This window comes from Tyto alba, unplaced genomic scaffold, assembly GCF_018691265.1.
Source record: "Tyto alba isolate M040663 unplaced genomic scaffold, T.alba_DEE_v4.0 Super-Scaffold_1, whole genome shotgun sequence".
NCBI lineage: Eukaryota > Metazoa > Chordata > Aves > Strigiformes > Tytonidae > Tyto > Tyto alba.
In genome coordinates, this window is record NW_024881261.1 from 17516550 (window position 1) to 17535221 (window position 18672).

At 34.9% G+C, this 18672-nt stretch overlaps 1 protein-coding gene across 3 annotated transcripts in view; it reads right to left on the minus strand.

Annotated features, from left to right (window-relative positions):
- LOC104368675 (heparan sulfate glucosamine 3-O-sulfotransferase 1) overlaps positions 1-18672 on the minus strand; it is a 61106-nt gene that overhangs the window by 13337 nt on the left and 29097 nt on the right. The gene's annotated exons all lie outside the window — the stretch shown is intronic.

Sequence of the window (18672 nt, forward strand, 5' to 3'; positions counted from 1 at the left end):
TCTTTGAAGCCTTTAAGCTCTGTCTGTCAATTTTCACCTAGGTCTTTAAGGTAAAATCATATTTAGGAGCCATCACATATATTCAGGATCTGGACTTTAAGACCTCAAATATGTGAAGTTTGTGACAAGTGGTAAGGGTTTGTCACATTAGAAACTCTGACTAGGAGGAGCCACAATAGCTGTGGTCAGAGAGTGAATTGGAGCATGTTAAGATTCCCTCCCAGATTCAAATATTGTATTTGCTGGCTATTATGATAAAATTTATAATTAGTACTTTTTTGTTTAAAATCATAGTAACGATTTGGAAAACATCTGTTGCACCTGGCTATCTTATAATGACCATTTAATATTTTTCTCCTTAAGTCTGAATGGTGTTATCAGTATATCGGTAGTTACCAAGATGCTAGAAACTCCTGTAACAGAGGAGAAAGAGGCAGAGGTAGGGAGTGGCTCTGATATATTTTCATAATTATCTGTGTATTAATTAGAGCAATAAAGCGTTAGAATGTTCAAAGTAATTCTCTTATCAGCAAGTAGGCTGTATAGCATATGTACTTTAATTGAATGTAAACCCTCTGATTTCAGCTACTCAAAAAGATAGAGTATGACAGCAGACTGATCTTATATTGCTACAACAACTGGACATTTCCCCAAGGATCAATACTTTAACATGGCATAAATGCAAAAATGTACTTCTGTTGTCTTGCATTCTCCCTCTGTCTCCTTTACTCCCAAATAAGAGAGATGTAAAAATAAAGAACAAATTTTGTTATTTCAGTTCCAGACTGGCAAAACACCTTTACTTTCTGTAGGAGGAAGTGATCAATTTTGTGATCAACCATTGCCATTGTCTAGCCACAATTAATTTTTTTTCTTACTATATAGCTTACAACCCACACATTTCATACTGCTCTATCCCATTTTATTTTTTTTCAGAAAATTTAAAAAAGAAAAGTTGAGGATCAGTCCTCACTTCTCTTTTATCTGTTCTTCATTACCACTAAAGCACTGTTACATAAAGTAAGGATGTAGATGTTTGTATGTGATGGTTTTAAACATAAAATACACATCTTGTGCATCCTGATCCTTGTTTCTCTTGCCCCACAAGCACACTCAGCAGCCTCTAAGGATGGTGCAGTTTAAAAAAAAAAAAAAAAAAAGTAATTATCTCATTGTACATTTTACTTCTGAGTACATTATTTTTTCCCTTTTCAATGCATTCTGAGTCTTTCCAGAGTGCTAACAGAAGTATTTTCGGCAGGTTTTCTGAGGCATCCTTCATCAGTAGCTTAGCAGTTACTTTTTGAAGAACCCTTGAAGAACAAATGTTAACATCTGAATATCAGTTAATTTGTGAGTCCAGTGGGATTCATGTTAAAAACAGAAAGTGAAGCACCAAACCAAAACTTTCAAATCAGACAGCCTAAAAGCACATAAAATCAGAAATCATTTTGCTACCATTACTCACAGTGAATAGTACTTTACTCCATTAATAAAATGGAGTTGGATAGTGATGAATGTAAGACTAGAGAATCTTGATTCCCTACATAAATGGTGGTGTAGTCTTTAAAGAGGCTGAGCATCTGGAGCTTTTGTATCTTTAGGATGGCTGAGAACTACACTGAAGGTAACTTGTTCTGACACTGATACAGCCATTTTCCAACTCAGCAAGATGGAAGAAACATATTCAGGTATGTGCAATGATTCTCTGGCAAACCTTTGCAGACTACCTATTTGCAGCTGATGACATGTCCAAAATTTGCACTGTTTCAGAAGAACTTTAAATTTTTGAAAAAACCTCACAAACATGCAGTAATTTGGAAAGATTAACATGAAATCTAGGGAAAGAGGATCTCTGCTGAAATCTCAGAATTACTTATCACAACCTACTGAACCTCCTACTCTCAGCTTTTAGTATCTCACTGTTTGGTCACTGATATGTAAAGTGCTTTGCAAAGCATAGTCATAACACTATTAACCCCCAGTCCAGTTTGTGAAAAAGGTATACTTTTATTTAAAGCAACAACATGTTTAATTTTCTGGCAATAAAGGATTTTTTCTGCATTCTGATTATGAATGTTCAGTCCTCTTACCTTAAATATGTGCCCACAGGGGAAAATATATCTAGATTTTAAATTTAATTTGTAACTATAAAATGCAGAATAGTTATTTCTGTTTATAGCATGCTAAAAATGGTAATGCAAGTAAGAAGCAGTGTAAGCTACCGGTTATTGATGCTAGCTCTGTTTTAAAGCAATGGTAATAGCTTTTTCTCTCAAGGGAAGACAGTATTTCTTCTAGAAACTATAAATTGTGTATATTATTTTACATTTTTAATGCTGAATTTTCATCTTAGATTTGTAGTTTGACATTTCTTAGCTAAAATATTTTCACACTTATATCCCACTTAATCTTTACAGCATCTATCAATTTAAATACAAGCAAAAAGACCATTAATATTAAGAGCAGGTTAAATTTCTTCCAGAAACTTTCTGTCCAGGGATGGAAGTCTGACATGGATGTACTTGAAAAGCTGTCACACCTACTGATGCCTTAAAGGGAGTTATAGCAAGAAGAAAAAGTCACTTACTCTAAGATTTTAGATAGTAATCAGTTCAGAGCAAATTTTTGAGATCTGAGTCAAGATGTTACAATGAAACAACACTGAAGTGTCAGTTTGTGAGAAATAAGATATTTAATTATTGAATGTGATAGTCTCAATTCTTATACAATGGAGTTTACCAAAACTTTATAAGAAATTAGAGTAGCAAAAAAAAAAAAAATCCATAAAATGAAGCTATTTCCCCTGACATTTTTTAAAAAAATGACTGTTATAATTGTCATTCACAGTCTGAGAGTGTTTCGGAAACAAAATTTCAGTCAAATTTAAAAGTAGCAGGAGAAATAAATCATGAAGTCCAACCTAATTCATAAAACATTATGAATCTGCTGTGCTCTTATATATGCAAGAAAAATTGAATGTGAAATATCTTAAATTAGAATGTGTGACCAAGTTCCACTAAAAGCACCATAAAGCTGGTAGTGAAAAAGAAAAGGGGTGGAGAAAGCAATGGAAGTTACAAAATGCAAAAAATTAAGCATCTGTAGGCAAAACCATGTCATTAATAATTTTAACAACCACAGTTAATTTCCATATTTGTGCACATACACACGTATATAGCACAGAGAAATAAAGAACAGGCAGTAATAGAAAATAATGTAGTCATATTCAAGAATTTAAATTACTTGAGTTCATGAGCAATGCAGCTGCTGCTGATAAATGTAGATTATAAAAGTTTATTGCAAACAGATAAATTTGCATACACTGTGAACATGAACAGCTATTCAAGCACAGAAGAACTTAGATTTGTTACAACATATCGAACCTCAGGAAAATTTAGGTTCTACTAAAGTGCAGGTATGTACGAAAGCAAAAGTGGTAAGGATGGTATCGTGGTTGTGATTGGAGTGGAGATTGAATGAATCTGAGTTCAATTTCCACTTTTTCCTTTGGGGGCCAGAGCAAACATACCTTGGACAGTGATGCCATAACAAAGTGAGACGGAGTTTGAATTTACAGTTGATTACATGCTCTCTAAGTAGATCAACCTCCTCAAACTCTGAGATTGTTCACGTGGGGAGTTAGAGCTCAGCAGTAATGTGTATTAAAATTTATACCTCAGCTATCTTACAGTAATTTCCCATTGAAGAGAAGCATTGAGGGTGACATTTTTTAGAAGCATACACCAGTCTAATTTTAGTCCCATAGAAGTCAGTCATAGAATAATTTACTTAGTCGCAATGTTATGAAAGTTTTGAAATATTCCCCTCTCTTCCTCACCTTGTGATCTTCAAAATTGTGTTTCTCACCTTACAGTGATATTAAAAATGCAAATTCAAATACCTTGAATGTCCGGGTGATATGAAGGTGGAAACAACCATAAAATGGATTCCTTAAGATTGTAATGGTGAGTTGCATTGCTACAGCTGCACAATAAAGGAATTGTTAAATCACCATACGTGTTTAGAAATATATCCAGGTGTTCTGGAGGGATTTTATATTACAAACTTGAAAATCTATCAAGCAGTATCAGCCCCCATGTTGAAAGATAACAGTTTTAAAGCTATCAACAATATTAAAAAAAAAAAAAAAGTCACAGTCATTGATGCAAATTGAGAGAAATTACGTTGAAAAAATTAAGAAAACAGAAGGGAACCATGATATGCTAAAATTAAATCAATGTATTTAAATTACAACCCCTTTCATGTAATTCAACACATATCCCTTTTTGCTAAGCCAAATTTTCACATGGCTTTTAGATTCTATTGACAATGAAAGCTGAATAGCATGGGGAAAATAACAGACTGACATAGTTTACTTGACCTTTTGACAAAGTACTTCATTATTAATTTCTGGGTAAAAAGCAAAGATTCAATGTGGATTAAAAAAATAGCTCAGAAACCTAAGTGCAGGAATGTACAGGAAATCTTCAGCATCCGGTTAATTCAGAATTTTGTACCATGCATCTCTTCAGAAAAAGATACAGGCTGAGAGTTTCAAAGGAGCCTAAGGGAGCTTCAGTTACTAATTTGTTTGAAATTTGAATTTCAAATTAGAGATGGACACTTAGATCCCTCAGACTTCCTGGAAAGCCCTACGTTTAGGATTCTTTGTGAAACACTCAAAAATCTCAATGAAAACTTCAGCTTGATGTACAGTAGTGAACAAAGGCAAACACACTATTAGTATGCAAAAGCAGTGAGAGGACATGCCAGTACAATTTTAATGTATTTTGGTAAACTAATGGTTCAGAGTGACTAGGAACAGTGCGTTTCATTCTGGTCAATCTCTCTCAAAAGAGAGAGGGAGTTCAGAGGTGGCTGTCAAAAGAACATTGCAAGCATAAATAATTTGTTAATACAAGGAGATAGAAGATACGTGTATTTTTCTTTCTCGGGAGTTTATGTTTTGCTACATTAGATAAATGAACTAGGATAACCCTTACTTACCCCCTTGCAAGTTCAGGAAAAACATGTTTCAGTGAAACAAAAAGGCAACAAAATTAAAACTGACAAAGTTACACGCTCTGAACAATGCACAATTAATCTAGGAGTGTCACTGCCACTAAATCTTACTGAAGACCTATGTAATGCAAATAAGAAAGGAGGAAAGAACAGTCAACAAAGGAAAAGGACATTTTAAGCTGTATTTTAAAATACAGTATTTAGAGTCTTAAATAAGCAATCTACTATAAAATAGATTTTACAAGGGCTCAGGAGGAAACAATTCAAATAGAGAAATCTGCATTTCTGGGATCATAATAACTAGAGGGTAAATCATATATAACTACTTACTTATTTTAATATATTTTGGCTAAATAATATATGAAGGCTAAATAATTTTAAATAGGTTTGGATGCATTTGTTTACTTTATTGAGTTCTGTGGAAAAAGGGGCAGAGAAAAATCTCCATTTCTGACTCAATGACCCTAGTTTCCACTGCTATATCTCAAAGCACAACTTTTCGTGTTTCACTAACTTCAGTGAAGACCAGGAGTTGTACAATTAGAGTATACAGCTTGACACTGATTTTGACAGTATAAGCAAAGTTGGATGACTTTTACAGAAGACAAGAAAAAGGACAGCAGCATGACAGACTAGAGTCACATGCCAGAGAAGAGGCTGTGAATATAAAAAACCGAAGCAAGCTAACAGAGAAAGTTAGGAACTCAGATACTTCTATATATTATAGATGCCAGGACACAAAGTAGCATGATTAAACGATGAATCCTAAAAAGTTGTCTTGTAACAGCTTTTAATGAATTTGAAAATATACTGTACAAAGGAAAACCAAAGAGGGTACATGATAACAGTCACAGCTCATTTATTTTCAGCTTGTGAGGCATGTTTTCTAGACTTCTAACAACTCTTACTGACCTCTAGACTCTCTCTGTTGCTTCATATCCATATCAGATATGACATTGAAATCTAGACCTCTTTCCTCAGATAAGACCTCCCTAACACAGAGAACAACAAACCATCCCACTTGGCTTCCAGGCTATGGCTCCTGTAAATAATGCTTACATTCTTCCTGCTTCTTTCCTTGGATGGCATTAATTCTTGTGCAGTTTCTAATCCATCAAATCACATAAAATTTTTCTGTGCAACACTCTTAGCTAGTCAGTAACTCCACACCTGCGATTTGTACAGTTAAACATTTATGTTTATTTCTATTTGTTCCTATTAAATTGCAGCCTATTTTATTCAAACCATTTCTTGAATACAGCAACATTTTGACACCCAGTCCTGTCCACCAGAGTGCTTGCACCCTTCCTCACTTAGTGTCACCTATGTCTCCTCCATCATCCAGGTCATTAATAAAAGCTACTGCATATTGGCTTTCTTATGGTTAAAAAATTGGGTAGTCCAATGCAGCTTTCTGACAAAAAACACTGAACTCTACAGAGCAACTCTCAGTCAAGATGTATTGAAAAGAAAGTATAGGAAATAAATACAAGGCAACAGTTGATATGTGATTAAATGCAGAGAAAAAGATATGAATATATGCAGTGAGTAAATTAAAATATAATTAGCCATGAAAGGAACATACTTTCATGTAACAATAACAACAAAGATCTAGAAATGCTATCCCATTCATCTCAATGGAGATGTTAATTTCAGAGTAAGTCAAATTAAAACAAGCACACAAAAGAAACAAAGCTAGCTCTCCATCTCTGAAGCTACATGCAAATTGAAGCATGCTTGCATCTTGGCAGCAGTTTTAAGTGAAACATTTGTTAAGCTTAATCTATGAAAGGCTATACTTGATTAGACCAAGCATTTGACTTGTCCTGTATACCCTCTCTAGCAGTGGCCCACCATGGATACGTCAGTGTACAAAACCAAGGCAAACATACAGTGATTTTCTCCAAGAGTACTTTCCCAGCCTCCAGTGAATCTGAGTTTCAGTGATTCTCTAAGACAGAATTATTAGCTTTATAGTCCTTAACAGATAATATCAGTACCCACTCTTATTACTTTTCAAAGCAATGTAAACTCAGCTTGTGGCAAGCAGTTCCACGGCATAACTATATGAAATATGAAAAAATACTTCCTTTGGTTCAACTTAAACATACCACCTACTAGTTTCATCTAATGCCCAATGTCCTTGCAGTAGAAAAGTCAGTGAATAATCATTCATAATCTATTTACTTACCACCCATGAGCTGGTAAACTTGCCTCCTTCAATTTTCTTCTTCCCAGACTGAAAACTTGTAGTTCCTTGTTCCTTGTTTGAAAGATTTAACCATCCTTTTCTTCTCTTTAACTTTTCAAGGTGCGGGTGCACCACTGTGACACTACTTATAACCATGACGTTCTCTACTTTGTTCTATTTCTTTCTAAAAATTTCTAATATTAACTTTGCTTTTTTTGACTGCTACTATTTTCATAGTGTACAGTCAATACACATCTCTGTGAATATATAATTTCACAGTGAAGTTCCTGAACAGTAATTATCAGTTTTAAGTCCATTCTTGGCCTCAAAGAGATTTTTGGTTTGTTTTTGTTTTGGTTTGTTTTTTTTGTTTGTTTGCCTTTTTTTTTTTTTTTTAACCCTTTGAGAACTACTTTCCATTTATTTACAGTGAATGTCACTCTATCACTCTGTCACTCAGTATCACAAAAGTCCTTTTCTGCAGTTGGCTTTAATTCCTCCTATTCTGAATAACAATATCACCTGCAAATTTTGCTGTACAAAGACAGGCTTCCTGCTCCTGGTGCATTTGAAATAATGCTAGTATTACATCTTTAAGAAATTGGTCTGTAAGCTCTTTTCAGTCTACCCTATTTTGGTTTTATATTTATGGTTTTTATGTTTCCATTATCTTTGAATAATGGAACAACATGCATGTCTCAATTTCTTACATACTGACTTACTGCTGCCTCCTTGTAAGAAAGTTTAGCCAAAATCTGAATTTTAGCACTAACTAAACATAGATCTGTCTGAGTTGTATCAAAAGTAGCTGAATAAAGCCATCCAAGATATAGTCAAATGACCTAGAATAATTCAATGGAACCCTTCTGCATTCTAGAGGATTTTAATTTGGTTACTTAAGTTCAAGACCAAAACCAAGCAGATGGTTCAAGATGACAATACACTGCTTTGGAAGTGGTCTAGATGAAAGCATTCTGCAGTTCACTTGTTGAGATTCGATATTTTTGCAGTAGACATCCTCTACAATAAGTATATGATACAAACCCCACCTGCCAGTAAGAATTAGTTGCACTGAATTCAACAGCTTTGGAACAGACCATAAGAATGGGTTAAATAATGTTATAAACCCATAATGTATTTACTCTTGACATTTTATTATTTGTATAAGACTATGCAACTTCTCTGAAATCAAGCTAGAGCTTTATGCACTGCTCATTCCAAAACACTTAAGGAGTCACCTGTTTACAGTAAAATGACACCTATCATCTACTTTTATACAACCACTGTACGTTCTCCGTGATCTTTATCTCTCCTATTTAACTTGCTCTGCATTCTCAGCATTTACCTTCCTAGATTCACTTTTCTCCTTTAGTTCCTGCACTTTATTCCTTCCTCCTTCTTTTTCAGTTCTCCACCTGCCTAGTCCCACCTATCTTTGCCTTTTTGTTAGAATAACTTACACCTATGCTGCTCAACACAGTATATTAGCAAATCCAGTTTTCAGTTGCATGCAAATGTGCCAAAAAACTGTCAGCTGAAACTTTCCACACTTTCACGCTTGGCCAAGGTGAATTTTTTTCTTGAAAATGGCAACTTACTGAACTGAGCTCCTTCCATAAATGAGGCTGGGGAAAATCACATTGTTTGTTCAGGTTATAAAAAAAAATATAGAGCAACTTGCTCTTTGAGAAGCTTTAATGTTGTTTTGTTAAACAGGGCTTTGTAATATGACAAAGAATTATGAGCATTTTACTGAGCCCATGAAAATTTCCCTCCAATTTGGCCAAGTTACAGAGTTTCTACTAATTTCTGTTTATACACACATCTTTTTTGAAACCTAGTTACCACAACTCTCTGAATCACCCATTGCACACAGCCTGGCTCCCATGGGTTTTTTTACCCCAAACCTGCCTCACCACTCCACACAGCAGCTGCCAGGCCTGCAGGAACCCCGCGCCCTGTGCGCAGTGCTCCCTGCCTGGCACTCAGGCTGTGCAGTATCAGCCACACTCAGGTGCACGACAATCAAAAACTGCATGGCACAAGGCAGTTTAAAAGACACGAGGGTGCTGAAGAAGCCAAAAGGAACAGAAAGGGATGACACACTTGGAAAGGAAGACCTGATGTGTTTCAATACTACCAGGGCCAAAGAGGAGCTGGAGGCTTAGGTGTCTGTAGCCACTAACAGCTCATTCCCTACGAAGTCCAAAAAGTAAACCCAAGAGAGGGAAACTCTTTCTACAACTAACAGAGTTTTCAAGCTTTTTAGTTTTAAGAGATTATACTCATATTTTTTCCCTATTTTATGATATAAACAATTCTTAGATATAATTGAAATAGGTTAATTTTGAGAAACACTCAGCTTGAGCTAGATGATTCATCTGGGACAGCTTCCTCTAATCTATGAAAAACTGAAAATATGATGCTATTAACGTGCAGTATGAAATACACGCACCACTTCTAGCTTCCTCGACAGGACAGGCACTTGCATATCAACATTTACAGACTTGTCTCTGCTAACGCCTTTTTTGACCACTGCTCTGAGTTTTCTATAGGCTTTTGAGTGAATCTACTACCTCGACCAGTCCACTGATGTCTGCAAATCAGCTGAATGAACAGCTTCCCCCTCTGTGCATGAAGAAAACAATTATCAGACCATGAGCAATAATTAGTATGTACAACTAAATTTACTGCACATGGGATGCTCACACACCATATTGTTGGAAAATCCAAAACAATAACATGTGAAATTCTGAATTTTGCATTCCAAATACTGACCAATGTGCTGCTACTTAGAGGCATTATTAAGACACAGATAAGATGTCTAAATTGTATCCTGAATTTATTTTTGTCATCCTGAGCTTTCCTTTCTCTACTTCCACTGGTTGCCTCCATCACAAATGGCATTGTGGTTATATTTTAGACTGACAGCTTTGTGGCTGTATCATATTTAAAGGTTCACAAAAACCCCAACAATAGGCATGAAATAAATACTATCAAGAACAGCAGAAGACCTGAAAGAGAGCAAAAGAACTAGTAGTCTGAGGTATTCCTATATCATTAAACAAAACAAAATAACAAACGACAAAATGCAATTTAGTCTTTCATTTCTGCTAACCAGCCATTTGAGATTTTAAGATTGCACCCAAATTATAGGTAACTGCTGCATTTATAGTTTTAGCATTTCTTCACATGATTGCACAGACAGCATCATCCCCACATTCCCTTAACTACCTATGTAAAAGTAATACATATGTACCTACAGGTAAAAGTATATTCCTGTCCAAAAGAGTTCTGTTTTAGAGAAAAATCAAGGAAGCAAGCATGCTTCAGAGAATTAGTTAATATATGTCACAAGATCTCAACTGAAGGCTGGAGCACACCTACATGAGAGAAATATATACCCCCCCAACAATAATGGAATAATTAACAATATACTTCTTGTATCTGCCTGTGAAATATACTGCCCATGCAACAAAATTCATACTGTATGTATTTAGAACATAAGTATATCCTAAAAGGAGAAAAGTTGAACAATCATTTCTTGGTGGTAGCAGGAGTAGTTCCAAGATCTGTCCTACCCAGAAGCTACTTTAAAGATACGACATCATGGAAACTCCATTTAAAACATCAGAAGTCTTTAGCTGTGTCTTTATGACCTGATGCCCAGTGAACCTCCTAATTTTCCTACAGTCCTTTTTCAGTTCTGAAGAAATGAGACATTTAATTAAAATTTAAATATTCTTAAACCTGCTCAATTTTACTGCCATTTCTACCTTGAAATGGAAGCTCTCAAGGATTTGTTTCTATTCCCATTTTAGCAAAAACTGCCCAAACCAAATTTGTGTAAAGTGATTCTTCTTTATATTGCAACTAAAATTACACTGCACTGACCCTTTCATCCCCAAAATCCCTGAAGCTTGTTTGCCATAACTAAGGACTTTATTATTTCTTTAACAAAGCTGTTATTTTTTTCTACGCAATATAACTTTTTTTTTTTTTTTTAAATCTAATTGGTGGTACACTGGTAATTTGCTCCACCAGCAAACTTCATTGAAAGTTCCAAATAAAATACGTGAACTACAACAATCAGTGAGATAAGCTGTTCGGTATACTGGTCATAGATAGAGTTTGCTTAAAATGGTCACATATAAAATTTAAGTAGATTATTCCATACAGATTCAACATTCTTCAGAAAATAAGGAAGTAATAAAAATCACTGACTTTGTTTCTCCTTTCTTAAAACAGAAGAAAATATTTTTTAACGGTATCAAAATGTTAGCAGTTTATGCTTTTGCCAAGAGTACTGCAATGTATGTAGGATTCCATGGTGTTATAAAAAGCACTAATGTAATCCTGACTTTAAAAAAATAGAGAGAGCTTACCTGTTGATTCATAACATTTTAGATGTGTACAGCTGTAACGCTTTTCAGCATGAGAGTATAAACATAGGAAGTCTCTAATGTGCATTTGAAGAACAATCCACAGAAGACCATTTGGTAATTCACAATTTATTTCTTGCAGATCAGTTGTCAATATCTCAAATAAATTTTAGAACTTCATTTTTACTTTTTCCTCTCTATTCAAGACCTGACTGGAGAGATATCCAATAAAGCTCTTAGCCATGTTCTGGAATTTACTCTTAGCCATGTTCTGGAATTTAAACACACATTAGGAATGAATGAGGTGAAAAAGCCATACTTAAGTCTAAAAGTGTTCGCTGACGTTATTTTGTTATCAAAGGTTTCATCCTCTAACAAAGACAACTAAACAAAATATGTAAACAATTATTTCCATATCATGTTGCAATTTCAGCAACATCTCCTTCAGTTAACATATTTTTCACATCAAGTCCTGGAATTTTAACTAGATCGTTGTATCTGGCATTTGAACTTCACTTTAGAAGGTATAAACCTTAAAGCTCGTGTTAATAGTTCACTTTCAAAATAATTGGAATTGCTCACAGATTCTTAAATACTTGATTAACTATGACAAGTGAGCACCCAGAAACAGAAGGGCTCAATCTAGTCATATTCTATAAATATTAGATTCAGAAATATACACACAACATTTCAAGACTCCATAGAGATGGAAACATAAGGAAACTTTTTCAGAAGCTTCCAGTGTATTTTAATGTTTCCATTCTAAAAAAGACAAACTTTAATATCAAAGTCCAAGTTTTCACAAATGCAAGACTTCTACAAATACAGTCCATATTAACAAAAGCAGCCAGGTACACATCACCTGATAATAACTATGCCAAACACCTAAGAACAGAGGCATATAAAATCAGTAAGTACTTTAAAAAATATATGTTAAATATTTTTCAAGCCAACAGAAAATATTTTCTCATATTATTTTCTTTGAAAGTGAGTATTTGCTTATGTGCTTACCATTGTCAGCTCTTGTTATTTTAATATGTCTACTTAGAATAAGAAAGTTAATCATGTATGTAGATCTGAGGTAACAAGCAGCTTATGTTACCTACATGTTACCAGTTTTTAATCTTACTGATGAAAAATGGTATGAAGTATGACAAATAAAAGGAAATGCTTTAGTCCCATGCTGCAGGGACTTTCATTGACCTCTTAACTATTCCTAAACTAAATTGCTACTTCATTTTTAATGAGTGTTCTATAAATGGAATAATTGTTTGTATTCTGAATCTGCAAATGTGGCAAAATTTTCTAAAAATGGGTCAGTTGCAAAAACATAAATACTTTCAAGTCCATTATTTTACAGTATTATTTAAAGAGTATTCCCAGCAACTAATGTTTAATAGTAGATTTGTATTTTAATGACAGAAATATTAAATAATAATATAAAATAATATTAACTTAAGAAGTTAGTAATATTAATGGGAAGTCCCACCACCCAAAATAATAGATGTCTTCAACTGATCAAAAGTCAACAAAACCTGACATGCATATGAACAGATATAAATTGTTACTAGACTTGAAAGATGACTAATGGTTAAGGCACACTTCAAAAGTCAAGATACCAGGATTCTGTTCTACCAGGTGAAACTACTGCTGTACTTTCATAAGAGGTTTAATTTCAGTTAACTCTATCAAGTTTAGCCTAGTTTGGATGAAAGAATCCACACTTCTTCTCATACCAACTAATTTCTATTCACTGTAGCTACAACATGTACTGGAGTTCACTACTGCAAAGCCATATAAATTCCAAAGTTTTCAAGTTGATGTTCCTTCTCCAGAAAACCAAAACTTAAACATTTCAATGTTTAGCAAAAATAATATTTCATTAAAATATGTTTGATGGGCCTCTGTTAGGACACTAATCTGGGTTCTGGGAGAACATTCAAGTACCTGATTTGTCCAATTGAGAAATAATTTTCCATTATTAGATCACATCACTTCAGGAATAATGCTTGTGCTTTCTCTTCCTTATCTGTCAGCTTCTCCATCCTCTTCTCAAAAGAGAAACAATTTACAAAACAGTATACTTTTTTCAACTCCAGTTTAATTACCACTTCCCTTCGGTTTTCAGTTTTTGAGCTTGGGAAGTTGATAATAAATTGCAAGCATAGCTGCATAAGCATAAACATTGTTGCTACCTGCCATCCATAATTTTGAAGAGTCCTAAAAGTAGCTGTACTACTCATTCCATCAACAGGGCAAGGCATACAGTAAAAGGCTGCAAGCATACATTTTTTATGAACTTCACAGAAGAACAGTCTGAACAACCATGTTATTTGTATCACCAATCAGTAAAGGCTAACAACTCTGCCAAGTTTACCATAATTTCTGGAAGAAATAAAAGCAATGTTCTTCGATAAATGTTATTTCCTTGAAGCAGTCTACCTTTTGAGTTCCAGCTCTTTCATCCACAGTTATAAATGCACAAATGAAAAATTTGTGGCACAAGACAATCCCCTGTATAAAGTAGCACTTGTCATTGCAACTCTTCCACACTCACTGAGATCATGCTGAACTTAAGAGGAACTGTGAATCCTCAGCACCCTACGTGGTTGGGACTTCACACTAAACTCACCTCTCCACTATCAGCTCTAATATTCAAGTCTCCTCTCAGGCTGTCCTGGTTCGGGCTGGAATAGAGTTCCTCTTCGTTTTAGTAGCTGCAGGAGTGCTGCAGCACCCTGAGACCCCAGGGGCTCCCCATGTCCGAGTGCCCTCACCTGTGTGCGGGGGTGGGGGGAGCACAGCTGGAGTGCTGGGCCCGGATTGGCTGATATCCCATGTCATGTGACATTGTGCTCACTATATAAAGGCAGGAGAGGGCTGGGAGAGGCTGCCACTTTTGGGAGTGTTGCTGTTGTGGCTTTGTGTTTGGAATCACTGGCTGGGAGCAGGCAACACCAGTCTTCCTTCCTCATAAACTTGTCATATGAGTATTTTGTCCTGTCTTTACAGATGCATTCCATTTAAAACATATTTTAATAAGAAAGGTTGATTTAGCAAACTTTCAAATATTGATCTATGCTGCTTTGTTTTTATCTCTTCCTTGCACTCAGTTCTTTATCAGTTTCGAGGTAGATCTTAAAATGCAGCATCCAATTAAGTGGTATTTCAAGTTTCTGAAATTAATTAGGAACCATTCTCCTTTCCTTCCTACTTACACACATAAATTCCCCAAGGTTAAGAAACGGGAGTGGGATAAAATAGTACAAATAAACTTTTATAACTGAGCAACTTTTATATACATATCTACAATATGTTGCATCACAATGCCACAGAATCTCAGAGAACTGAGGTGGAAGGGACCTCAGGAGGTCACTTAGTCTGCCTCTCTGCCCCAAGGCAAGATCAACTATATTGAAACCGTTGTTGACAGATGTTTGTATAACCTGAACTTAAAAAATTTCCAGTGATGGAAATTCCACAGCTTCCTTAGGCAATCTACAAAAATACTGTTACAAATTGCACCTACTATTCAATGTAGCAGAAAGTTCTTCCTGACAGTTGTCTGCAAGATTAAGTCTTTGTCAGTTCTAATACACAATATGGCACTCTTGAGTTCATAGAGATAATAACAATGCACACATCTCTGTAACTAGGTGTACAAAATGTATGTTAGTTTTCAGTTTTATAAAAATAAATTATGCATAACTGATGATGAGTGCTCTTAAATTAGTAAGTTACAGAGGACTTTGTAATTAAACAACGTACAAATACACTGCGTTCTCCAATACAGTTAAATAACTTTATGTATCTTACTGTCATATTATCTTTATACAAAAGGACTGAGATGCTTCTATGTACGCATCTATATGTATATACACATCCCCTATGGGTGAACTATGGTTTATTACAATTTTATAATGCAAAGCATTCCCAAGGGGCCCAGGTCCATTGAAGGCAAAGGATCTAATGATAACGAAATCAGCACCTTCACAAATGAGGATTCTACGGTCAAGCCAATCAGCTCTTGACACTTGTCTGCACTCTGACTCACACTGAAGGGTCAATATAACAGTTTATTCACAAGCATGATTTGGAAATCCTAGTTGCTTGTGATTAGGATGTAGAATTAATTCTCTGCTAACAACATAACAAACAGCAGAATTTTACTTGCAAAGGCACCAGCTCTTTCCAGAATTTAATACAGATTAACTAAGGTTTCTAACTTTTTTTCTTCCTGCTTTATGAGAATAAGTTTCCTACATAAATTAAAATTTTCATGGTGGTAGAGAGAAAAAGATCTTGCTGTTATGGGAAAAGGACTGCTTTAAGGCTTTAGTCCTGATATCTAGAAGAAAAAGGTACCAAAATTAGGTCAAAAACTATTTTGAAAGTGGAAAAATTAACAACCTCTTTTTTGTTTTCATATCCTCTAAAAAAAATATTTTAATATGCCAAGTTATATATTGACAACTCTCTACCAATAAGTGCATGTGGGCTTTTTCAAATACCTGGAACATTACCTATAGATTTTTGCAGGTTCACAAACCCTGTGCCCACTTTTCCAGTAAAAGCTGCTGTCCAATGTACAAAGCTAAATGCCCCAGGGACATTGAAATGAACATATTTTTCTGCTGTTTTAAACACACCAGCAGTCATTTGTAGAGTTTACATGGCTTTCTTGTCAATACCTGCTGGTCACAGTTGGTGAAGAAGCAGTTTCTCTTATGATCTGCTTGCTAATTAAGCATGGCAGTAGCCATTCAGAGCAAAATTTTCAACAACCTGACACACGAAAGTAAAGAATTGGATGTATTCTCAGAAGGCTTCGATCTTTAAATCATTTGGATTCCATAGTTACTGCAATTTACAGAAAATATGCCAGATTAACATGTGACTTTTCTGATAAAGTATAACATACTGTATGTAGGATGGATGCTTTAACTCTAATGATCCACAACATAATTCTTTAAAAGGAGAAAAGTTAAAAGGATTTGAAACTCACAACATAGGCCAAAAATCTTCACTGTCTTCTGCTTCTCATTTTCTTCAGTGATTCATAATCTACTCCTGTCTACTGCCATCTTTCATTTATCATCATCCAACTGTACCTTATTTTTGTTGTCCATTCCTTTACTTGGAGGAGGATTGCAGAGATTTCTCTCATGGTGCTTTTCTGCACAGAAAACATCCTAGAAAGTATCAGCAAAGCTACTTCATTGCCTTATTTTAAATTCTTTGCTTTCTTGGCCTTCAAAAGCCAGTTGCTCCTTTGCTGAATGACCACCTTCTAACATTTCATTGTTTCCTCATATTACTCCTCCTTCTCGGTTTGTATTCAATTGTTTTCTTTTAGTTCATGCTTAGATTATAAACTCTTGTAGGCAAAAGTTGTGGCATTTGTACAGTCCCACCCAGTGGTCCCAGCCTTGAATTCGGAGACACATTGTAATACAGTAAATAAAAAGCCCTATTCATTTTCCTCCAACAGTTAAGATTTCACTATTTTGTTAGGCCTCTTGTACGCAGGGAGGACAAACCTGGAGTGGCCAGTAACTAATTCTTACTACTAATTAAGAACAGGCTGTTTAATCTGAGTAGGCAATGAAATAGAATACATCAGTAAAAGTGAATCTTTTTTGAGAGAAATCTTTAGTTGGCAAAGGCATTAGTAGAACTACCAGAGGTGACTGAAACGCCTCTTCCCACTCAGGGCAAAAACTCACTCTACAAGAAACAGCATCACATCCAAGCATATTTTTGATCATTTACAAGTCATCCCCAAATTCTTTAAATAAAATACAGTAAACATTTATTTATATCTAATTTGTAGTTGCAAATTTTAAGTTCTTGTTCACCTATGCCTTATAGTTATCTTCTCCTCTAAAAATGGACATTTGACATAATAGTAAAAAAACTTACTTTTTCCAATTTTGGATAAGAAATATAGCAATAAAATATAATTTTTAAAATATCATAAGGACAAGAATGCACTAGAAGATTCTGATTGTAAAGGCAACTGGCATTAAAAAGCTTAGAAAGTCTAGTAATTTAAAAATCTGAAAAGTGGAAGACGTGTCCACACTTCTGGTAATAGAGATTAGACCTAAAACAGTAAGCTTCTACTCACTACTGAATTACCTTATCTACCTTACTAAGGTAGTAGAAGGATCCACAGCTGCTATTGCCAACAATGGGTCATGTTCCAAAAGGAGAGTGTTACTGGGTAACAAGTCAATGCACACAGAGAAGACCTCAAGCCACCACAGCAGACTGTTTTTAAGAAGTAACTGTGATGAACTTCTCACTATAAATAGTCTTGATTTTTAGTTTGGCTATATCAGGTGGTAAGGTAGCTCTCCTGCCCAGACACTGTCTACTGCTATTAATGTCTACTCTGCTCAGCATAAGTTCTAGAATATACTTCTGCTGGAAAAAAGATCTGATAGTATTATTGTAAACCTGCTTTCAAAGAAAATACTTTTAAAACTACATAGACTTTATTTTAAAGCCTAATTTTTTTTTTTTTTTCCATGACTGGTAAACTAAAGACCCCATGGACAAATAATAGAAAAAAAAAAAACAAGAAAAAAAAAATTAAAGACTATTCTTTCCCTCATCTTTGGCCATTATTTTTTTTAGCTCCTTAATAGTAAATGAGGTTGATCTACTAAGATGTCTGGAGAGAATACATGGTAAAGTTAAATAAAGAATCAAAACCCAGTCACAGTGAAAAATACATTAAAAAAAAATTCTACCAAAACTTTTAAATTAAAGTCTTCTTAAGAGTTAGAAAGCCTTTAAATCTCAATTTGATGAAGCTGTACTGAAAGAGAGCTCCCCCTGGTTCTGATAATTTTCTTTCACTTGTCCACTAAAAACTGTTTTGGTTTGTCGGTTTGTTTGCTTTTTTAATAACTTGTCACTTCATTGTGTTTTTAATGACTTGTCACTTCATTGTTTATTCTTTGAAATGCACCTCTTGACTGAGATTTTGCCTGCAACTATAAGAAAATATTTTCTGCTGTGGAATACTTGCAGCATGCTGCCAGTAATCACCCGTGATGATAGTCA